Source organism: Sturnus vulgaris, chromosome 5, assembly GCF_052056855.1.
Source record: "Sturnus vulgaris isolate bStuVul1 chromosome 5, bStuVul1.hap1, whole genome shotgun sequence".
NCBI lineage: Eukaryota > Metazoa > Chordata > Aves > Passeriformes > Sturnidae > Sturnus > Sturnus vulgaris.
In genome coordinates this window covers 54893917-54918891 of record NC_142247.1, presented here as the reverse complement: position 1 = coordinate 54918891, position 24975 = coordinate 54893917, and the positions used below count along the sequence as shown (strand labels likewise).

General features: G+C 40.3%; 1 protein-coding gene across 2 annotated transcripts in view; it reads right to left on the bottom strand.

Annotated features, from left to right (window-relative positions):
- Positions 1 to 24975, bottom strand: part of PLXNB2 (plexin B2) — a 252026-nt gene that overhangs the window by 150832 nt on the left and 76219 nt on the right. For both annotated transcript variants that reach the window (XM_014877714.2, XM_014877715.2), the window contains exon 3: positions 20231 to 20418. The gene's annotated coding sequence lies outside the window, so the exon portion shown is untranslated. The remainder of the gene's footprint in view (positions 1 to 20230; positions 20419 to 24975) is intronic.

Genomic DNA, 24975 nt, shown 5'->3' with positions numbered 1-24975 from the left:
CATCTACAAATCTAGCTATTAGACATTAGTCCAAGAAAGTGAGGCTTATTTCTCTTGCAGGCAAAACATTTCTAATTTTCCCCTGGCGTGTTGTACGCAGGCAGAAAGGTGGAAGACAAAACGCTTTTGCTTGTTTCCCACTTCTCAACTCTCACAGATGGACTGCTCCACAAATAATATGAATGGAGTTTGTGAGCATAAGCTTTTGGTTGCATTATGAATTGGCAAGGGTCACTCTAATCTGAATAAAGCAATTAACAGTTCTTCAGCCTGTGAAATAGTGAGGACTTTAGGTATAAAATTATTTAAGTGGAATATTTACTCCTGACTAACCTATGTCTCTTGATAGCTAAATATTTTCCTTATCATCCATAAAATTAAGAAAAAAATCATACCTTGATGAAGAAAGCATACATTTATAAAGGCTGTTCGTCTAGACAAGAATATTCTAACTTATAATGTTACCATATTTTGATACTACATCCTCATAAAAAACATCTAAATATTTCTGGACTCTAATCTAGTGCAATAAACCCTTCTAATTCCTCAAAGGTGAATCTGAAAGACCAACAACGTTTTTCTGCTTACTTTAATGAATGCCTATAAATAATGAAGGCAGCTTATCCCTATGTGCTCTGGAGGGACTGTCAGCCATCAAGCCAAGAATATCAGGTCAAGCAACTTTTAGACATTAAATTAAATTCTTTTTGCAGAGGACTCATCAGCTGTTGTATTGCCTCTCTTGTATGAAACATGGCATCTCCCCCACTGATCAGCAAAGGAGTTGACAGGAAAATATTCTCTCAGCCATTCAGTATTGTTAGTAGAGCACCAGAGAGGAGAATCATGGGTTTGCATAGGCAAAAACTAGCCAGAAATCCCCTGGTAGAACTGAGATGCAAAGCAACTGTGAAAAACAGAGAAGATTGATACTTAGAGTTTACAGTTAGTGAGTTTTAGGGACAAAGCTCTCCCTTCCCCAAGGGCATTAATAACACACTCAAATGGCCTAAGTAATGCATTGAGATGCTGCATAAAATCACAATATTTTTGAAAAGTGAAAAGGGGTCCTCTCTCAAGAGATACTCAAATAAAGATATTATGCATTTCATTTAACAAATACACAATATGCAGGTACTATTCAAATACATAGCTGACTAACATAAAACTAGTTTATTAACCTTGGACAAAAAATTATTATTTTACCTTCTCTTTCTCAAATATTTACTTTTCCAAATTCCCAAAAACCAAAACCAAACCCAGGACATACATACCCCCACCTCCCCCCACACATTCTCAGTCTTCCAAGTTGTCTTGTGAAGAAGCAATATATGGTTTTCTTTTCCAGTTACCCCTTTCAGAGTCAGAAGTTTAATTTCAGAGTAATCTTCCTTTAAATGAAATTGAATCTGTACATAGGGCTGCACGTACTAGAAAAGACTGACAGGTATTTTTGGTGTATTTCTTTAAAAACAGTAGGGAATCATTTACACCCCAATTTTTTATTAGTGTTTATAAAGTCAAATGGCACCACTTATGTTTTAATAATATGCAATAAAGAGAACATCGTTTTCCAATGACTAGTCTAAATTAGCAACACTGCTGAACGCTAAATGCATAAATATTTTATTCCAAAACACTTACATAGCCTGTGGTTTATAGCTCAAGTAAGCTGCACATTTATAGTTGACCAGTGATGATCAAACCACAGTACATTAATTCTGAAATATATTTAATACTATTTCTACTTTCAGAAATACTTAAGATACCATTTTACAAAACAAAAAATAAAAAGATGCTCCATCTTAACCATATACCTGTGATCATGAGGCTGGCTTTGAAGTCCACCATTATACATTTCTCTTTCAAGTATTGTTAGAAATAATTTCTTCTTACTTTTCACCTCAGCAATTGCAGTAGATTTCTATCAATCCTTGGATGACAAACTACAGCTTAGAATTAGGACACCTGAAAGCAGGTTTAGGGCACTGAATTGCAGCAGTGTTTTAGAGGATTCTATTTCCCAGCAAAGCACAAATAATTATTAAAAAGAGCTAACTCATGGAATGCATTCAATATGAGTTGGACATGAATTCAGACTCCTGTTCTAAATACAAATAAATTTGGAACAATCATTTGACTTCCAGGTTTACACCAATATATTGCAAATTCTCAGCCCCAGGATTAATGGGATCACTAGAACATCATGGACTTTTTGATTCTTTCAAAGCCTTCCTCCTTCTCTACTGGAGGAATTCTGCAGTTTTCAGAGGAGATGGTAAATGATCCACAAAGTCCCCAAAGGGAAACAAATACAGTAACACTAATTCAGGATGTTTTCTTTTCAGGAAGGTGGCTCTTTTTTGCTGTCAGGGCTCAGTCTTACGAATGCTTAACAAAGTCCTGGCTCTCACACAGTGTGACAGCTTCAGTACTGAAACGCTAAGAGATATCCACCTTTCCTATAGGGAAGTATGTATTCAATGGCGCCCTTTCTCTTCTGAGTAGTTTTGAGTACTCGTTTTGATCCACAAACATTTGGACTTACCAAGTAAATGTAAATTTAATTTTAACATTTAAAATTTAATTTAAAATTTTAACATTACAGAAGATATGAAAATATACAAACACTTGCACATATTTAAGGACTGCTCATAATGCTTCTAACAATCAAGGTTTTTTTTCATATCCAAAAATGTGTTTTAAAGCATGACGTTTAATCTCTAATGTGGAAGGGCAGGGTGGCAGAAAGAACCTCACTTTGTGGCTTAAAATTTAACCTAAGAATGCAGTTAAAAATATATGGAAGCTGATAATTTATCAGAACATTTGTCTCCATTCCAAGGCTGCCTTCCAAAGCATCATTTCATTAGTATGTTATTATGGGAGAAAAAAAAAATCACTAAAAGTCTTAAAAGAAAGCTTCATTTTTTTTTTGACATTAGCTTGCTCAGCTAATGAGCTAACATTCCCTTTCAATTAATTCTCTAATTTGCCCAGGCAGTTAGCAGATATATACATCTTAATATTACCTGAGATGCCTTTCAAATCATTCCTTTCAAACTACTCATGTGTATATACTTTTTAATCCTTTTTGAGTCAATGACTAAAAGTTGTTTTTAACCACTTCTTGCCCTTTCATCTAGTTTAAATATAACCAGCTTCAAAATAAGCCTACCCAACAGACCCAGCTTCCCACTTCAATAGATGCAGTTCTGAAGCTAACAAGGGCCATGGCGAATTATTAACGCTAGGCTGATCACTGCATATAAAAACCAACTAAGGCTGTGTTTACACCCATTACAGGTGTGGTTACTTAATGGGAGAGAAAGACTGAAGAACGAGAAGAGCAAACATTACACAGGGCAGCAAATGCCTTAAGCCCTGGGGTGGGGGATAGTTAGATCAGAGAGAAAAAAATAAAAAAGAGAGAAGAGTTTGGAGGGAGCAGGGCTGGGATGCAGAAAGCAGCCAGAGTAACAAGATCCTGCAGGCGGAGGTTGCAAGGAGGAGTCAGGCAGCCCAGAAAAGCAGGAAGTGCCATCCCAGCTGGAGCTGGTCCCTGACTCTAGATGTTGTCCATGCAGGCTGTTCCTCTGCTCCCAGCCATGGCTGGGCTCCTCTGCCCATCTCTCCCTCCATGTTCCCTGACAGTAGAGAGCAGCCGAGGGCAGCCAGGATTGTCCCTGATCTGAGGCTTGCTGTGAGGAGTGGCTCACACAGAGACCCTGCCGACCCTGCTTGTCCATGCCTACACAGCTGCAGTGCCCCTTTCTGACCAGCCAGCTGCTTCTTATCTGCACAGATTATTTTTTTTACACCTATGCAGTTGATCCAAAATATATTAATTTAGCGTTGAAGTAGGTTGCATTTGCACGACCAGGGCTGTGCTGCTCAAGGCTTGAGAGTCCTCTCCACTCCAATGCTCTGGAGAGATTGTTGACTCTACATCAACATTATATCATACCTAGCAAGTTTAAAACAGAGCCAGATGTCCCTGAAAGGCTACATGATTTATGTGCATTAACAGACTCAGAAATATATTTTAAAAGCAGGCAGGATCCCACAGATGCCTAGAAGTCCTCCTGCCTCTCAGCTGTGCTCCAATTTTGGAGCTATGGAGCAAATGTTCAGAGTTGCAGCCACCCATAGGAAACTTCACCCACACATTCCCCCTGACAGACAGAACTGTATTCAAAATCAACACTCCAGAAGCACAACCAGCAGGTTATGCCAGTTGTATTTATCATCCACAACTGTGCTGCCACAGCCTAAACTAATCATGCAGAAAAGCACTCTGTAGCTTCAAAAGTCAGCTCAGGCTCAAAATTTTAAAGAAAGCATTTTTATCTTCCTAACTTTCCTCTCCATCTGAGACATCCTGAACACACTGCAAAATCATGAACATATTTAGCCCAGATTCCTTTGTACTAAATTCTCAATGCATGTAACCCACAAAGAGACAAGTCCCCGATCTATGCCCTAACTTTTCCAGCTCCTCCGGCTGCTCAGAGGGAAGCAGCAGGTTTAAGGAGCATGCCGCTCTGAACAATACACATTGCACAACCTTATCGACTCGTCTCTTCTAGGGATGGCTGTATAACATGCTGCACTTTTGGTTTTACTACTGGCAAACGAATGCGCCTGAAAACAGTCTCTCTGTTTGTCTAATACGTTTACCTCATTACGTCAATTTAAATAATTCTGACCTGCCAAGAATCTCTAGGTGCCATAAGCATGCAAACCCCAAATTTTTGGCACAATTTTTGAATGCCATTGTTGAGCTGCTGACTGCTAACAGATGCAACAAAGTATATCTCTTGTTAATGTTAAAGGAGCAGTAGAAACATGTCATCTTAAAGGAAAGCTTAAAACATTAAATATATTGAGACTATCTGTTGGGTTCCTAAGATTTACTGGGGTTTTAAGAACCTTTCCTTGAGTAATCATGCCTTGGGCTTAAAAAGAAGAGTTCTCTCAAAAGGCAGATAACTTCTCTCATTCTCTTGTAACAAAGAAAGATATATGATGTGAAGTGCTGAGCAACACCAGAAAGAAAAACAAGCTCAGGAAGAATTGCATCCACTTATCTTTACAGGCCTAAAGATTTTCAGTAGCTTCACGCTAACTCAAGAGATTTTTATCCTTTTGCCTTTTGTTTGCTTCCTTGACTTCCATTTTATCTTTTCTCCTCCTGCATCATATTCCATCCTTTTATACCCATGCACAAAGTCAGCATCCTGTCTGTTTCTGCCTCTACTCCTTGTTGGATTAAGCAAACAGAAACTGCTCGTGAGAGAAGATGAAATGTAGCCCCAGCCTGTCCTACCACTATTCACATTCTCTTTTCTTGTACATGGAAACCCATCCATCAGCTCATCATAATGTGGTTTTACTTCTGGTAGTGTGCTGTTACTTCAGAATTTGGGATACAATCCCTCAGGGGAGTTTCTACAGCAATATTTTACCATTGTTACAATTCTGTTTTTTTCATTATTCTTTTTCCTTTCATAAACTTCCATACCTTTTGCTGTGTATGTAAACGATTGAACAAATCAAAGATAAACAGACACCGCAGATACAAGAGAATATTACCCTTAGAATATTACTTTGATAAAACTGAATTGGACTGCCCACTACAGGAATATATATTTTGAATTACAAATTAAAAGACACAGTAAATGATTGATTTCTTAGTATATGGAGAAGATATAAACAAGGTGGTCTGCAGCTCTATAAAGAATTGCTTTTCATATAATTCTGTATATCCTCCCTTGCTCTCACTTTCCATATCCAAGGGAACAAAACAAGGACAGCTGAACTGAATTAGTGAGCATCCAAAAATATCCAGCCCATCTTTCTTAAAAACACAGAGGGCTGTTTCTAGTTTGCCAAAAAAAAAGCAGTATTTTTGATACTGCAGTCCTCAAATAAACTACCTCTTGACTGAATTACAAATTACTGTTTCAGGGAGATAAAACAAAGAATATGTGAAAATACTGCCATGTATACAATAAGCAGCATGGGAATCAGTTGGAAACCATATCTATGCTGTCCCCCATCATATTTTTACTAATTTTTATTCAAACCAATGGCCTGTAAAGTCAAGAGGATTTTACCAGAGTAAAATCTCAGTGCCAAGCATGGGATTTGTTAGGTTGTTTTGTTTTGTTTTGTTTTATTTTTACATAAAACTCTTCCTCTTAATTACCAGTTTGGAGTCATCTGCAGATATTTTTACCTTTCAAGAAGGTAAAATTTTTTCCATGGGAAAGCTGAAATTTTTTCCAAGGGATTAGGGGCAGAGGAGACAGCAATGATAAACCTCATGTTGAGGAATGCAAGAGTGCAAAAAATCTGGAAGCACTAGTCATGCTGGAATCCAGATATTAACATCAGAAGACATGTTCTAGTGCGGTGTCAGAGTCCAGTGGACACATATTTGAAATACTTAGCCTAGTCATGTATATTTACAACAAAAACATAGCCAAAGCCAAGTTTCAAAACACTGCAGGAATCCTAACTGTTGCAAATTTATCTGTGAGCCAGCACAGTGCATGCTTAGGCCATAGAAAGAGTATTTACAAGAGCAAAACTCCTTTCCATCCTCTTCAAAGGGAGTTAGACATCACGTATGAGTGGGTTAGACTGGAAGAAGTCCAGGAATAAAGAAGAGAGAACTTTATGGTTGGCCACAATCATGGAACTTCCCTCTTGCAGGAGAGGATTAAAATAGAGCCACCTAGACAAGCAACTACAGCGTGTTGCATTTGGAGATACCTTCTCACAGACAGTACACACGCATGCAAATGAATTAAGCAAGAGACTTTGTTGTTTCTATACTGTGATCATTTCTGGTTTTAAATGCCTGGGTGGTTTTTGGAAACTATGGGCAAAAGGTAACTTGGTAAAATGACAAAACAGATTTGGATTTTGAGGTAGGGCAGGGCATTAAAATAAAGTGGTATCTTCCTACCATATAAATGTAGATATGTTTTGAGAGAGAAAAAAACAAATACAGTGCTATAGGCTGAACTAAAGAAGCATTTGTTTTTTGTTGTTTTTTTTTAAACAAACAAAACACTTCCAACCATTGCATCTTGTTCTGTTTTGTTGCCTGCCCAAACACACTTAGAAAAGACAAGGAAGCCATTGAAGGGCCATACAAGGCACACTGGGCAGCAAGGCGGGAAAGGTGAAACAATGGCCAGTGCTCAGAAGCCTCCCTTCCAACAAATTAGCCGGGCTTATAGATTTGAAGGACACCTCACACCGATCCTGATGGCAGGGCTGTTTGCCAAGCCTGGGGAAAGAAGATCAAAGGACAGCAGCATTTCAAGAGAAAGAAGCACTGAGCAAGTTCAGAATCACTGCCCTGTGCCTCCAGGGAAACAAGCCGGCTGGCTTGGAGCACCAGCATAGGAAAAGCTTCACCATCTGATAAAAAAGCGTGGCTCCAGCCAGCTGCTAAATGAGATTCTCCAAGAGAAAACTGTTCAGGTACCCACCCATCAGACCTGCCAGCACCCCCCAGGCAGAGCCCAGGAGGCTGCACCTCACAAGCTGCTGCACTGGAGGATGCATTTGGGCAAAGATGACAAAACGCCTCACTTTATTCAGTATCCAGCAAGTGCCCGAGAGAAGGAAGGTATGCAAATGGTCCAGGAAACTGTTCCTTTCAGAAGTGAAAAGCCACAGATCAAAGCTTACTTCTTCTGCTAATACCCTGTGTCAAAAAATATGCCTGCAATCATGAGTCAGAGACCTTTAAATAATGTATTATAGGCCCATCTCTTTCGAAAAGTGCATTTCGGTACTAAATGAATAAAGATATTAGTTTTATAGATATATTTATATATATAAATCACTAGTTGATGTATAATGAATTAAAATAAAACACATGCAATGCATCTGTGGAAAGCTTCCATATGAAGCACAACTGAAAAGGCTAAGAATATTTAGTTAGGAAAGAAAATGAATAAAATTAAATTATAAACAATATAGACCCAAGCACATCAATTTACCTTGTGAAAATTCACAAGGTAATAAAAGAAAATACATTTTGAAAAGGAGATACAGTGCACAAGTGACTGACACTGTCATCAAGGCCATTAAATCAACACAACAAAGACCAGGTGATGATGGCAGGAATTAAATCAAAAGCACCAGCCTGACTAGAGGATTGAAATTCAGATATAAATGGAGCCTTGGACGAGCTCTTTCTTGAAGGGGTAGCTGGAGTGGTAAAGTATTACCACTGCCCCCCAACACTGCCACCCTGCCCAGCACAGCCCACAGAGGAAGCCCACTAAAGTCCTGCACCTTTTCTCACAAGATCATTTCTTTGCTCTATCAAAGAAAGTATCTCCCGTTACTGTAATTCCCTTTGGGCACAGGAGTTGATTAGAGTTATCCAGTGGAGCTCACAGTACCCTGGATGGGAGCAGAGCTGTCAGAAGGACAATTATGGCTCAGCTGTTCTGCCCAGCCAGCTCTGCCTGCCCACACCGATGTCCTCCAGCAGCTCAGCTGTTCATGGAGTGGACACGGAGCTTTAGCCTAATGCACACTTTCCTCTACTGCCTGCTGCAGGATATCATGTATTTTAATATAAATATAGTATGCAATGCTGTGTGAGACTAAACATAGGTGGAAAACTGCACTGATATTGGAGGGAAAAATCCTTTGTAATATATTACAGATGCAGAAATTTTTACCATCCTAATAATTTTCCATCCTTGCCTTCTGTCCAAAGCTTGAGACCATCTTGAGGATATACAACTTTTCAGAAGGCCATCAAAAGCCCTAAATACAATTCGTGGAAGGCAGAAGTATTTTGACCTGAAATAGTGCATCCCACTTTCTGCTTTATTTTGAGTATAAAAAATACAGGAAATATAAGATAGTCTCAAAATATCAATTTGGACTGAGTTGCCCAGGCATAGCAGGGAAAAGGCTAATGTTAGAGAAGAATAATCTGTTTGCTACATGTATTGGTAAAGCTTTCCTGGCACTACTGTGTAAGAGTTGTAAGGAAAGGAATATGAATACCTTATTTTTGAAGTACTTCACTAAAATCAGCTTCAGTTTGAATATTCAAACTTTAAAGCATTTTTTTTTGTAGCCAAGCTTGCCTCCAACAAGAAAAAAAACAAACAGGGTAGAGGGAGGAGAAAGGACCTCACAGATCAACTTTGCCATGTGAACTGGAGGTACAAGCTAAATAGTTTTTGGTACCTATTTGTTCATTTGTAAATAGAAACACGGGAGAAGAGACACAGGTCCTTGCTTAGCTACTTCATTGCGGAAACCAAAATGCTGGACCACATCTTTCCTAATATTCCACAGCAACAGCATGCAAATAGCTCTCAGAGGAAGCCAACTAACCTCTGCTTATCAGCTGAGAAAACCAGGCACTAGGAGAATGCAGTTACTTTTCTCCAAGGTGAAGAGCTCGAGGGCTGCAGTAGATAATACTCCAAAGTGTTCATTTTTCCTCTGCTGATAATGAAGAAAGCCTGGATTCTTCAGTTTCTACTGTACTTTATTTTCACCAAGAAGCATTTCATTCCATTCATGAAGAAAAACAAGCAAAGCTCTCAGCTCCCAAACTGGAACATTCTTGTCAAAGAATTTAACACATTAGACTGGCAAGATTCAGGAGACTTTATGTGAAAGAACACAACTAGTCAGTGATGACAAAAGGGTAGCTTGACAGCTTATTGACTGAGAATGGCTTTCACACCAGGAGGAAAAGAATAAACATATTTTTTTGCGTGCCAGATATGAAACATGCAGTAATATAAGTAACCATACAGATGGCTGACTGTACAGCAGACCTTACAAATAACTGCAGGGTAAAAAAATAAGTTTTAAGCCACAAAATACTTTTTAAGCATTAGACCATCAACTAAAGATCATGAGGCAGATGAAGAAGTTGGAGACCAAGGATAAGAATTTGAATGCAGAGTCCAGAAAGTCAAGTCCCTCTGAAAAGGAGCCCTACTGCTTCTTACTTCTCTAATGATGCAATTTGGCTTAACAGAACCAATTCTGTCCCCTCAGAAGCCCTGCTTCTGTTATGGCATGCTACATGCCATGACATAATCAATTCTGTTCTATTCTAAACTCAAAAATTATTTTTGTGTTAGCCTATACAGTTTCCAGAAAATTACACTAGGTCAAGCTCTACACAGAAGAAATGTCCCTGTTCTGAAATGCTCTGCTAAATTTTTATCCGTCCTCTTCCTCCCTTTTTACTGTTCCTGTCTTTCTGTTATGAATTGTTTTCTGATGTGTCAGACTAATTGAATATATGTCATGCAGAAAGGCAGATTGCTTTTATTTGCTCTCCTGTCCAGCTGTAACCAGTACCCCTGTCACTCTTCTAAAAATTCTCCTTCAATTTTAAAGCTTGCTACAGCATTTGTGTTGCTCTTAGTGTGAAATTGTTTCACTCCCTTCTCCTTACCAGCCCCTGGCTACATGCATTCATGCAAAGTAGAAATGTTGACATAAGGGACAGGATGGAGAGGACTGTGATCAGTCTGAGAGTGGTACCTCAAGCCTGTTAGTCCCTGAGAAACTTAAATTACAAGATTTACAAGGGGTGCACTGATTGATCTGAGAAGCTAGATGCTGCCTGCTGCTTCAAAAAACCTCCCAAATTACTATTTTTTCAAGGTGTTACCAAGGGATGCATAGTCCATTTACAGAAGTGCATAACATATTGGTGGCCCATGACCTAGGCTAAAACTAAACTAGGAAGTGAATTAATAGAAACCATTTTGCATAAAGACTCAGGGGTCTAAAATTACAAATGACGGATTTTTTTTTCTCTATAGTTTGCTGCTACTTTTTGGCAATTATGAACAAAAAGCCACCCTTAAAAAGAATTCTTGGAGAACATCTTTAAGCAGGCTCTTTCATTCCTTATCGGAAGCCTGAACAACAGCAACCATGATAAAAGCAACTTCAAGTCACAATAAATACATTGTTCCCATTTATTTCATGTTTTCTCAATACAATTGGTGTGTAAGAGGTCAGATGAAAAGAAATTTGTATGCTACAGAGATCATGCTGTCAGGTAGCACATTGCAAATATTTTCTATTTCTATTTTCTGTTCTACAACAATAAAAAATGTTTCCATAAATGCATGAGCAATAAAAGAAGGGCTAAGGAGAATCTTCATCCTTTATTGAATGTGGGGGGAAACAGGGACAAAGGAGGACAAGGCTGAGGTACTTAATGCCATCTTTACCTCAGTCTTTAACAGTACAACCAGCTGTTCTCTGGGTGCCCAATGAATCCCCTGAGCTCAGAGACAGGGATGGAGAGTGGAATGAAGCCTCTGTAATCCAGGAGGAAACGGGCAGTGACCTGCTACACCACTTACACATGCAGGTCTATGGGGCTGGATGGGATCCACCCAAAGGATCTACTGAGGGAACTGGTGGAACTGCTCACTGGGCTACTTGCCATCATTTACCAAATAAACAGGGAGGTCCCAGATGAATGGAAACCACAGATGGGCTGAGATGGGACTGGCAGAAAGGCATGTGCACCAACCAATTAAAATTAATACAATCTTTTTAGCTTTACCTAAGCTTAGCTGCAACATTTCAATTTGGAAAAACCACCTTGAAAGTCTTATCAAAAGAACCTTGTGTAGTACACTATTTTCCTTATAACAAAACCTGTCTTTCTCTCTTTCTCTCACCTCTATATAGAGTATAAATGATGGAAACAATAGAGGACACTCACAGGTGAAAGAAATCTTTCTGATACACACTGTAATGCTACCATCCAGAGCAGAGCAACCAGAGCTTAACATGTGTTTTTGTTCAAGATTAGCAAAACTCCAATGAATGTTTCTTTTCTTTATCAGCACTAAAAATATTCCAACATCCTCATGTCAGCAGCTACATATTTTCAAAACAGAGATCTCCTATTAGGCTTGTTTATTATCAGCAAAAAGTCATTTTGCAATATTTTGCTTTCCAGATCCCCTCCCCCAAAGAGCAACCACCAAGCACTGCTGATATCTTTAATTTTTTGAAAAGTTTTACTTTGTCCAAACAAACATGGAAATCAGTTTTCATTCAAATTTTCAATGAACTCGGAGTTACAAAGGTCTTTCATTGTGCAGTTATTTTTTTCTTTTCAGGTTAAACATATTCTTTTGTATTTAAATTTGATAGTAGTCATGGTTTGCTTTGATTTTCAAAGCATGATTCTAATCCAACCACTAAATAAAAAATAAATCCAGAACTGAACTGTAGCTAAGTGTGAACATATGTAAAACTGAGCACACTGAGACCATCCAGGGCACTGTTGATCTTGGACACTCAGAGGAATTGTATTGAAAGTTCAGTGAACTTCAGTAATGACTCCCTCAACCTCTTAATTTTCTGTGTTATCTCAGGACACTTAATGTACAGCAAACGAAAAAAAAAACCCCAAAACTAAATCTCAACTTCAATAGCTCCCAATAAGCGTTTCCATTTCTTCTCTTAAACTGACAAAATCTAGTGAATTGGAGAAAAGAGAGGGACTACAGGGAAGGAATAGCTTTCTTCAGGGAGTATTCTAAGTTCATCTGCACTTCACTGTAGTCCTTTCTTGGGATAGAAAATCCACTCAGAATGTAAATCTATTAAATATGGGAATATATGAAAGACAATGAGAGCACTGTGGGGTAAAAAAAAAAAAAAAAAGTAAGACAGTGAATGATGCCAGCAGTCCCTATTTGCACCAGTGTCCTCTCTAGGAGGCTGCCACTGAAGAGGAAAGTTGGGCACCATGGACTGCTCATCACCAATTTATATCAACATCTGTGTGGCATCTACTTGGGATCAAAATCAGACCTAAGACTGGTGGAGGAAGGCTTTCCACTGTAGCACCATTGTCCACAGTCCTTCCTCTTTCAAAACCAAATTTAAGCAGTATGAACAGAGGTACTGTCAGCCAACTAGACACGTTAACAAATGGTATGGTAATCACCTACATATTAAAGGGGGAAGTTGAAGCCAAGATTTTACAGTATGAGTAATGGTTTCTGGATGTACAGTTCAAGGTACTGTGAAGAAATGCTGAGTTCAGCTTCTGGAGGAAAAAAAAAAAATCAGGCTCCTATAACATCCCTTAAGCTAAACCAGCTTTGGGTTCCCCAACCACTATTTTGGGATGCTTGCCATGAGGACCTTGAGAGAACTACCTTCCACCTAGGGAAATTAATTAAGCTGCAACACATCACATTTAAAACCTGGTGTCCTTGCTTCAGGTTGCTCTTCGATCTTTGCTCAGCCAGCCTCTGTGGGTGGGGCGAACATGCATTTAGAGATGGGAAAAATAAAGGTCTTTCCTGAGGGCCTGGACAGGTGAGTTTCCATGAGGTAAGCAAGGGTGTGAGCCCATGGGCGTGCTGCAACGGCCCCAGTGCCTGCTGCTCCCTGCAGTGCACACATGGCATCCTGCTGTGAGCACGCACACGGTGGGACCATCCATGGTGGGATTATCCATGGTGGGACCATCCACAGTGGGACCATCCATGGTGGGACCATCCACCGTGGGACCATCGATGCTGGGACCATCCCTGCTCACCCTGCAGCTCCCAGCCCACGCTCCCCCAGTGCCCATGCAGCCACTGCCACACGCTCAGCAGGGACAGGAGGCTGGCTGCCCACCCCAGCCCCATAGTGCTGTGTGCAGTCACCTCAGCCAAGGTATGTGGAGCTCGCACCACTGGAGGAGAGCTTATCTGGAGCAGGGTGGGCTTGGCCTGCCTGTGCTGTGTAACACCAGGCAGACATGGGCAGTGTGGGTCAGCTTATTTGCTGGTGGTGACTGTGAGGAATGGGGTCCAAAACCACCTGAAAGCATTTGGCTTTTGACTAGGTCACTGTATGTCTCTCACATGCCAATGATCACTCAAACATCAATCAAATATTGTTCACTTTGTGACACAACAGCTACAGCTTAGTCTTCACAGAGTCTCTCTGCTCTCCATCTCTGCATCCCAAAACTGAGACTGTCCTTTGCTCACCTTCAGAGCAGCCTTTTCTCTCCAAGCATCAAATACGGGTGGCCACCAGGGTCTTCTGGCTGAACACCCAACAGAGCAGCTGCCCTCCAGCAACAATCCAGTGATACCAAATCCCCACTTGGGCACTGCACTGACCTCTACTACCTTTGATTCCTTGATGGGCACGGACCCTGAGAGAGCTGAGGAGCACATTAGCTGTGCTTGTGGAAGGGGCAGAGATAAGACCAGGTCCGTTTTCATACAAGGCTAAAAGACAAATCAGCTGAAAGAATAGAGGGACAATCTGGACACTGTGATGAGTCTCTGTTCAAAGGCTGCTGAATCCCTCCTGAAAGCGGATTTCAGGGAGCATAGGACAGCAAGGAATAGTTGTCTCAGTCCACTGAGCTTCAAGTCTCCCCCTCTCTTGACATCTACTATGCCCCTCAAAATTGATCTCTGTGTGTGCAGGGGCCATATTGGATAACTACACTGTTTAGCTGCTCCTGGGGATACTTCTGCACCAAAAAGGTCCTAACAGCAAGAAATTCATATCACCTCTGTTCTGGCATTGCCTGAATACCAGAAAACAGCTGGATAAGATGCTTCCTTTGTCTTAATATTTACCTGGTTGTAGATGTAGGATGTGTTTATGGCTTAGCCTGAAACAACTGAAAAAGTCTGTGTACTAGGCACACTGGACTCATTTGGCAGAGCCCGGTTTTACAAGTGAGATGAAATTCAGCCTTCTTTCTGCTCTCACAGAAGACACACATTCAGGCTTGAAAAAAAAAGGAATCCTTCTTTTGCTTATCAAAGACACAAACCAAATGGCACTGGCAGTCTGTTCTCTTTCCTTGGTTCTACATAATTTTCCATGCAAGAAATGTTTCATGTGCCCACTGAATTCTTTCTTCCATGGTACTCTGTTACATTTTTGATTAGAAGACAAAAAATACAGTACTACTGCAATAGCTGTTTCCATGTACAGCTGGGTCAAGAATCTTCTTCATGGTGACAATACCTATAGTGCAACTATCCACCACAGAGAAATGTAAATTCCATGGAATTACTGCAGCAGCATTGAAGTGCATGAGCTGCCAAACGATACAGAAAGTTAATAGATTTGTTTATGGACTAGACAAGGTTTAATTAAACCAGGCAGCTCTGAAGAACAGTAAATCCTCTCTCTCTTTGTCTTCCCCTCCCCTCCCCCCCCTTCTTCTCTAGAGTATCTTTCTCCTAGTGGCTTTCCTCTTCCTAATAATCCCATCACAAATGACAGATATGTTATCAGTCATCACTGGGATTTGACACATTCTTAATACCTGTCATGACAGCTCTGAAGTCTGCATGCTATTCCATTGTATTCCAAAGCATTTGCAGGAGGTAATGGACACATCAAATACAAGGCAATGGCTCTGCCTTATTGAATTGCTGAAGGCTTGCTATATAGAAGGAGATGCTTAAAACAGCATAATTGTGATTGTTTAAAATTACATAGAATTAAATATAAAACAGTATATAATGTGGCAATGTATTGCTGTGCCCAAATAGAGTCTCTCCTGGTACCTTGGGTATCTGTTTTACTTTAACAGAGAACCTAATGTAGAAGTGAAATACAAGTCATGGCTAGAACTAGAGTTAGCATCAAAGGTGGACACCTGAATTGATATGAAGATAGTGGGATTGTGAAGTGTGTCACTTACAGCAACTGTCAATACTGCCAAAGAGTAAATGTGAGTGCAGTAGAATATGAGTTTGAAAAGTGTCTCCCTGATGGGGGCACAAGGAAAAGACAGCATCTTATCACTGAGCAATAAGAACAAGGAATACCAACTTACAGGTTTGGTATGAGTCCATACAATGCTAATGTCTGTTGATTTCTGTGAACCTCTTAATACAGGTAGTTTTCTTTTGTTCAAGCCCTCAAAAGAGCTGTAACAGACAGCACCCCACAGAAAAATTCAATACAGAGCTCTCCAAGAAGATAAATTTCTTTTGATCAAATTCTAGTATTATTTCAGATGACTCTCATCATCTGTGTGTAATACTTTTCAGGCTTTCTCTCAGTTGAGCCCAGCTGCTGCAAAGCATCATGTAGCTGTAGTTTCTTCCAACAGCATATGAGGTGTGATGCCTGGAAAGGCTGACCTGGAGCAGAGACTAGACAGAGCAAAAGGAACAAAATAGGTATTTATTGAAAGGATACACCTTGGGCAGTGCAAGAGCCCAGCTGGGGCTACACCCAAGTCAAATCCAAGATGGATCCCAGTCACGAGTTTTTACACTTTTATAAGTTTTGGTTCATCTACATGTTGGGGTCAATTATCCAACCACAGCACCAGGCTACGAAGTCTCATCCCCCTGGTTTGCCCCCTTCCCTTTGCTGTTGTTTTTGCTTTTTGGTACCAGCTGTCCTTGATTCTCTAGCTGGGAAGGGATTGTTTTGTCTAAGTACTCTGTGAAGAAAACTTACTAACACCTAATAGGAAGTTTCAGAGTTACACACCAAGCAGCAGAGAATATGAAAAATATAAAAGCTAAAACCCAAGGCATCAGCTGCATGACAGCAGTGTGCTTTGCCATTAGTAAATGCAATGGCTGGTTATTCTCAATGCATTTACAATTTTGCACAAAAGCAGAAAAACCACCCTCAACAAAAACAAAAACCCCACACAGATTAGAGACAAAGCAGTCCTGTGTAACTCAAGGCCCTTTCAACAAGGCAATAAAGCCAAGGCAGAATTGTGAGCTGGAGTCAAAACGAAGTGTCCCATTGACATAATGAGCTTTGGAGCACGTCTGGAGGGAAGAAGACAGGCAAAACACTTTCAGCCACCTAAGTGATTTCATGTCAACTGGACAAAATTAGTTAACGGATATGTTGTGGTTTAAGAGTCTCACGGCGTTTTTTCCATCTACAAGAAATGGATGAGCAAACTGGGATTCCTTACAGTGCAATTTTATTTAGGAGAGATGCAAGAGTAAGTTTTGCACCTATCAAGCACTTGGGAACAAAGTGATGGCATTTAGAGGTGTGGGAATATTGTTGTCAAGATGCAGAAAATCCTATTCCAGGGACCTAAACCACTGCAATAACAGCACTGGTTGAGTGTAAGCTCATCTTCCCAGCTGAAGCACTTTCAAAAAAGCTGAAAGATGAAGTTTACTTTAGTAGGCTTCTCACTAGATCAGATACTGCCCATTCTTGAGTGGCCAATGTAAAAATGTACCACAAATAAGTATGGTAAATGGTATCATATTTTCTGATGATGATCTTATACCAGGGTGTATTACAGATCAAATTTGTACTGTGAGCTGAGCTTGGGCTGCATGGAGGCAAAATCATGGCAGCACAGCCCCACTGAGAAGTCTCCCAGCAAATATTCCCTTCTGGCTTCTGTCCAAGGACCATTACTGCTTCTCCTGCTGCCTACACTCCCCAGTTATTCCTTTCATATACCCTCTCAGCTGTAAGCAAATCAACATGCCAGTCCCTTGGGACACATGGCTTAGCTTATACTTAAGACTTGCCATTCTGCTTTGTGCTCTGGACATTGATTTCCATTGTCTCAGCTATCACGCAACAAAAGGGCATTTAATTGCTGTCTCGTTTAAGTCTGGGGGAGAAGAAGAGAACAACTTTTTCCAACCCTGATTGATGGCAACCATTAGCACCTCCTAGCACAATACCGACTTACTAGAAGCATGATTTACATGTGAAGTTCAGTGCCACACAAGTGAATCAGATTTGCAGCTCTGCTTACTTGAACAACTTCAGAGACAAAATCTTCACGTGAAATGAATTTGCAGAAATGCTTACACTGGCCACCCAGTTAAAGAGAAAACTTCGAAGATTAAGGAGGTTTGTTGAAACCTCCTAGAAATAAAAGAAAGTTCAGCAGAGATCTCAGTTTTTGTTTCACTTGTCAAGTGCTCTACTACCATGTAGGTGCTTTAACGGTCGTGAAAGAAAAAAACAAAACGAAAAAATACCCAACCAATATGCTTTATACTTATTTACATACATTTAACATTAGGAAACACTTCATATCCACTAGGCATCAAAATTCCCAATTGCATACTACGAAAGGCAATGCTGAAGAATTCCATAAACTGTTTTTCCCTTTTCATATGAGCATTTGTATTTTTCTTTGTGATGGAGGAAAGAAAAATATTAATATCCACATTTAATATCCTCCATGTTCTGGAGAGCAATAAGCCACATGCCTTGGTGTTCAGGCCAAACTGCTGATAGTGGATTTTTGGTACTTGTCTCATTTTATTAAAAAGCAAAAGGATGCAAATCTCATTTCAAAAGAAAGGCACTCAAGAAACAACTAGATTAGCGAAGGCTTCTTAAAATAGCACCTTTAATCAGTCCTGTTATGTGAAATTTGCAGTAATTTCAGTAAAATTTGATGCAGTTTGATGCAGCTTATCAAAACATTTAATAATTGCAAAATAAAAGATCAAGCATCTTTTGAACACCAGACTTTCCAGTCAGACGTAGAAACAAGCTGACGCATTAGGTATTATCAGACACACCTTTGTACATTTTTTGGAAGATTTAGCACGGGAGAGGCAGATTGAGAAAGTCTGACTTTAAGCAAGGCAATGATGTGCAGCCAAACACGCAAGCAGTCACGTTGTCTCAGCTGTGGGAGAACTAACCCTGGCCAGGCAGAGGCTTTCTGAAACCATGCTAGCAATACCCACAAAAAAACCACTTCTGACTACTTTCAGAACATATGCTCTGTTATTCACATAATTGGTTTAAAATTCCACAGCAAAATTACTCTGCAATTACTTGCTTTCAGTGAGTCCACTTCTTACATTCGAATCCCCCACAGGACCCACCTTTGTTCCTCAGTGATACTCATCTTGCCTGATGTGCATCTCTAAATAAGCTTAAATAGTGGCTATTTCTGTGTGATTTCACGCTTTCCCCTACATTCAGAAAAATCATGATTTTAGGTAAAAATGAGTGTGCAATGGCAGAATATACATTCTTGCACATTTTTTGTACATTTAGTACAGCTGTTTTCACTTTTATTCATTCTGCAGCACACATGCATGGAAAACTATATTTTGATTCTTCCTTTCCCCAATTGTTTTTAAGGGAAAATAAAACCAGAAGCATCCTAAACAAACGAACAGTCCCCCCCTCAAAAAAACCAACAAACGAACCAAAGAAAAAAAACAAACTAAAAAACCTAAACAAAACCCCTCCCAATCTGGCTTGAGGCCAGATATTAGTTAAACACTAGAATAGGCTTGTTTCCTTAACTTGGCTCTTCCTAAATTTTGTTTTTCCCTCCCACTGTTTCCTTTTTCTTTGGTGCCGGGCAGGAGACACGTGTTTCTCTTGCTGGAAAGGCTGAGTGTTATATTCCAAAAAGTTCAGCCTATGAACAGTTATTACTGGTAAGTGTAAGGAAGGCGGCACTCAGGATCCCAGCGTCTCTCCTTCCCCTCCAGGCTCACGCCAGGCTGGAACCAGAGCTCTCAGTGGCAGCGCCTCCAGGAGCAACACAACCACTAAGAAAGCTGCCAAAATGGATTTAAACCACTTTGCAGATGAAGAACAAACCGAGAACCATGTTTGTGCAATCCTTCTATAAATTTTGCTTCAGATCCCTTTGGCCACTTGAGAGTAAAGAAGGAGTTTTTATATGCTGGTTTCTGAGAAACCTGCCAAGCCAACACACGCTAATCAATGTGAACATTCCTGGAAAAGAAGTTGATCAAATCTGTCCGATCATCCTCAGAGCCACAGTCAAACCCACACACCTTCGAGATTCAGGTCAGCCACACAGCTGCTCAGCATCCCCTGGGAGACTCAGAATGTAAGTGCAAAATTAGGGCAAGCACTAGCACAGCAGTAGGCTGCAGCATGTTGCTGGCAGAGGCACAAACCTGCTCCTCTACCCAGCACACCATCTATAAATAGGTTTATGAATACAGAACCTCTGCCAAGCTATTCTTGCCTTTTTTTTTTTCCTTTGCTAATTTTTAATGCCTCTTGCAAGACTGACTCCTAGAAGTTTTATCTCCATTAGTAGCAATAAACACTTATTAAATGCTCCAGCAATGTCTGAAAGTCTTGATAAATAGCAACAAATTTGTCAAGAAAACCAGAATATAATTTTGCATTTAGAAAGCTATATTGTATAAAAAAAATAAGGAAAAAATGAACTTACCTGAAAACAGAAAATTCACATGAAAAATCTGTGTGCACAGCACAGCTTGGGAAACAAGAACCCACTTCTTCTGGGACTTCACGAGGAGACAAGGCGGTGTCAGTGCTTACTCTTGTTCAGCTGTGCTCCTGGGGGTACCAGCTGAGCCCCAGAACTGAGCCCTGGGCTGTCCCTCTCACTCTTCGCACCTGGAACAACAAGACAGGTGCTCAGCTCCCTCAGCACAGGAGCAGCACAACATCCCACAGCCCAGGCACAGTGAGGGATGCTTACCCTGCCTGACTGCTGCAGACTCAACACAGACTCACAGAGGGGAATCTCATTACAGCTGCCATTATTGGCCAACATGGCTCTCTGCTCCTCTCCACTGCAGGTGCCTGTTCAAGACACCTTGGGGACACGCAAAGCATTAGAAAGCTATCTACAGAGCACTCTTAACTCTCCCTTGGAGGGACTGCTTTTCTAGATGGTAACAGCAGCCCCATTACAAACCTGCTAAAGCCCAGATTATGGCAAGAATATTTTATGGTAAGAATTTTGTTTTGAGCTGCCAGTTTTTGGGCAACCAAACCAGCCAGGACTAATTTCAAACAGGACATTAACCAGGGACTTAAATTACTTTGTACTTTCATCCGGTATCATTCTCTTATATCTGTTTTTTCCCTTTCCCTCTCAAGCCTTACATATTTCACCATCCATTTTCAAGGATGGATGACTAAATGAAGGCTTTTATTAAGGCTCAATTTTCAAAAGCAATGTCACCTTCCAGTTTCCCTTTGCTTCAGAAATTAGCTTCTAGGGGCATATTCTTGAAAAGCCTCCATCTATACTTATTTAAACTTTCTGGGGAATAATTGAGTATGGAAAGAAAGGTTTAGCCTGATTAAATTTTTATTTCCATCTAAAAATAAAAGGAAATGCATAGTAAAGAACTAGGAAAGCTTGGGCCCCCCTATTTTTTTTAACTTCTGAAAGATGAAGACAAAGGAGACATATTACAATACATTTTTTTTTCCTTTCAGAAATCCCAAGAAACTTATGACCATATTCTTAAGTTTTGAGCTATGTAGAGTCAACTGCTAAATACTTTATATGTTCTGAGCTAGCTGATCCCCACTTTGAGCCATAGGACTATAAGACCTCTGGTGGTCCCTTCCAAACCAAGTTATCCCATGCTTTTTTCTAAAAGGAGCAAAGAATAGTTAGTGCTTTTCAGAAACACAGCCAACCTTTTTTTCATGTTTGCCACCACTTTTACTGTATGCATGTTCTCCAACCTTTCAACAGTCCAAATCTACACTCGTTTTATATATGAAAACTCTTTAAGAGTTATTTCAATCTCAAATTATTGGAAGTATCTTGTCACATGTCACAAACTGAAAGGATTTAATGCATTTAGGTTAAACTAGCCTGGTAAGAAAACTAAGAGAATGTATCCTAAGTCCTCCACTAGGTAACGCTAAAGAAGGAACTCGAGTAAAAGACAGTGGTGGTATTTCCTGTAGAAGAAACTCCAACTTTACAGTAATACATTTTCTAGCTGTGATTCTGAAGGCATGGCACTATTTTTTAAATCAGCTCTCATGTCACGTGGCTGTCAGCCCTGTCTGCAGCGAAAGCAGAGGAATCCCTTGCACACTCCCCACCTCTCCCTGCCAGCACCACCCTCCAGTAACACCTCCCTGTGCCAAGGCCCAAGGTCACACAAAGAACACATCTCCTGTGGATCATCACACAGCCACTTCCCAGCCCTGAACTCCAGCTGCCTCCATCATGCTTGTGCGTCAAACCTTTTAGCTGGCCAACAGGTTTACTGCACAGTAAAAAGATGACTTTTCAAAAAGTCTCTCAGAAGATAAACATTCTGAGGCTTTTTCCCCCAAAAAATCTTAAGCATGCATGTTTCTTGATTAACACTCAACAAAAAAACCGCTTGTGCAATGCAGCAAGATCTTTTTCTGTTTCTCTGTGTACCTGCTCTCAGCAGAGACTAAGAGAGACACTATTTACTAGATAATATATCCAGAGAATGAAGTACAGAAATTCCAGTCCAAAAACACCATAAAGACACAATAATAAAATAAAAAATAATCAGACTTTTTCAATCATTAAGGTGAAGGAATGCCATACAGGGTAGGAAATTTCTCCTCAAATCTAATTGAGCTTTATTCCTATTGCTCTGACACTTCTGTCATTGCAGTGTCATTCCATTCCCTTTCTCCAAGAACTGCAAATGCCTTCTCTCTTAACCCAAGCAACACACTGGCCATCAGACTCTATCACTGCTTCTGCTGCAAGGGAACACCAAGACAAGAAGGGGGCAATCCCCTCGGAAAACAACTCACATGGGTCTACCCAGCAAGTGGATACATATTCTTCTCTCATTTTCCAAAAATCATAGGTGCTTCTCTTTTCTAATAAAATAATTTCAAATAAAGTAACACCATGACCACTTTTAAAGTTGAGTCTTAGCCTCAAACAGAATTTTAAAAGACTGTTGTTAGACATGAAGAGCTTTTTCTTCAGTATGCCCATAGTTTGCTTCAAAGCTCATTGCTTATATAGGAGCAGTTGACATGCAAAGTCAAATTGAAGGATCCTGGGAATAGCTGTGCATGACGGGCAGCTGGCATGCAGGTCTACTGAAAGGATGCAGTTCTGTACATGAAGTCACAAGAGTAAGATTCCTAATTATATGCAGTAACCAAGGCATGGAAGAAAAAACAGTTCATCAGTTAGCATCCAGCAGAACAGTGAGGAAGCTTTGTTCTCTTCTCTGGAAAGAGGGCAGTCGATACTGCTCATGTCAAAGCCTGAATCCACAGCCCTCCAGGCTTAATTAGAAAATCATGAAGAGAACAAAATGGCATTGGACACAAAAAATGATCATTTTTCAAGTAAATTTACTGGAGTGAGCACACTTACATTTACAATCCACACTCTCTCATCCACCCTTTTTGCCTCATTAATGATACAGAGTTGGCTGCAGATGCAACAAAACCTGTCAGCAACTGCAGGGGTGTCCTAAAGCAAGCCTTGCCTATTATTCTAGCTGTATAGATGAAGGTCGCTGACACTGCTAACACTTCTGACATTTTATAATCAATTGCCAACCTTTACAGAAGAGAAAATACCACTAGCTTTGAACATATTCAGAAAGAAAGAAATTCTCCTCAATTAATTTTAAGCTTGCTCTCTCCCTGAGCTAAAACATGAAACATAACAAGTCAAATATTAGTGAGATTGTTTTCTGGCAGCCAATGACATATTCTGTTTGTATATAAACAATTGTAGTTTATCCATCTCTTCAAAATAACTGCAATATGAATCATCATGAGGACAGTGTCAGAGAAAACTGCCAAATACTTGTAGCCAATGAAAAACAATAATTTAACTTTAAAAGCAACTATGAATATCAGACTATCAGCATGTTGCTGACACCAAATACCTATTGGAGAGATCTAGTATTTTATGGATAAGATTCATGGAAGATGAAAGGGGCTGACCTTTACCTATACCTTCGCTGCTGGTAAAGAATGATGAAGCTCTTGCTGTACACTGCACATTCACCTTGTGTCTGCTTTTCAGAATAGGAACAGGGATTGCTGCCTTTTAAACTAGTCTTATGTTGATTTTTAGCCAGCTGCAATATTCCACTGCTATAGCTAAGAATGGAGGGCTAAGGAAGAGATTTGCAAACAATACTTTGTAAAGGGTTCAGAAGTCCTGTCTGATTTATAAACTGTCAATGTGCTTGATGAGTTCAGCAGCTGTGAAGCCCTGGATTTGACATTACTGCCCTTACTCAATAGTTCAAAGAAATCATTTTGAGTTATACAGGGCCTCAGAGAATACAAGGGTCTCTAAGAGCTCCTAAAGACTTATATTTTGGTGAAAATTCTTGCTCCTGACAGTCCTTCTCACCCTTCAGTTTCCAATTCAAATGATCAGTCAACCCTTGATTTTCACAGGAGCTCGTTGCTGTATGTTGTAATATTTGCATGAAATGCAATTGCCAAAGGCACTCCAATTTTCACTAATAGTTATCATTAGGAGAAAAAAAAATATTTTTGTCCAAAAAGAGCCTTTTCCTGATGTTTAGCATAGGCAGGATAACGGTCACAGGCAGCATCTTGGCTCAGCAGGCAGCAGGAGTAGGTGGTAAATGAGAGTGCTGGGGAGGGGACAGATCTTTTTCCAGGGGGGAGAGGGGGCAGTGCCTGCTAAAGGAGGCACCCTGATGGCAGTAGATTTATGCATCCACTCTTGTCAGTCTAGGAGGAGGGAATCATTATGCAGGGCCAGCTGCAGGGGTGTGCACTGCTGTCAGGAAAAATTAGAAGTCTAGCAATGAACTATAAAGAAGGAAGAAATGACAGAGTGAATGAAAACTCCGTGATAAACCCATTTAGGTTCTCTTCTCTCTGGGATGAAATATGAAGCATAATCTCTTTGGCATATATGCTGGCAGAGACTCAAAAAAATATGCCTAGGTACATCAGGCACATGGCCCAGAATGTGCAGTGACAGCATCCACCCAAAGGACCGTAATGGCACAGGATGTGGAGCAAGAGTCCCTTCTCAGCATATCCAGCTAAGTTCTGGGGAAGGATCACAGCACACTAAGATGCTTTTGGAAGAAATCTCTGCTGCCGAATGCCTTCTTTGTGCAAATACCTTGGAAAGAAAGCTTTTCCATTTGAGTACCTTGGGGAAGTGTGGGGGCTGGGGTGGGCAGTGAGAAG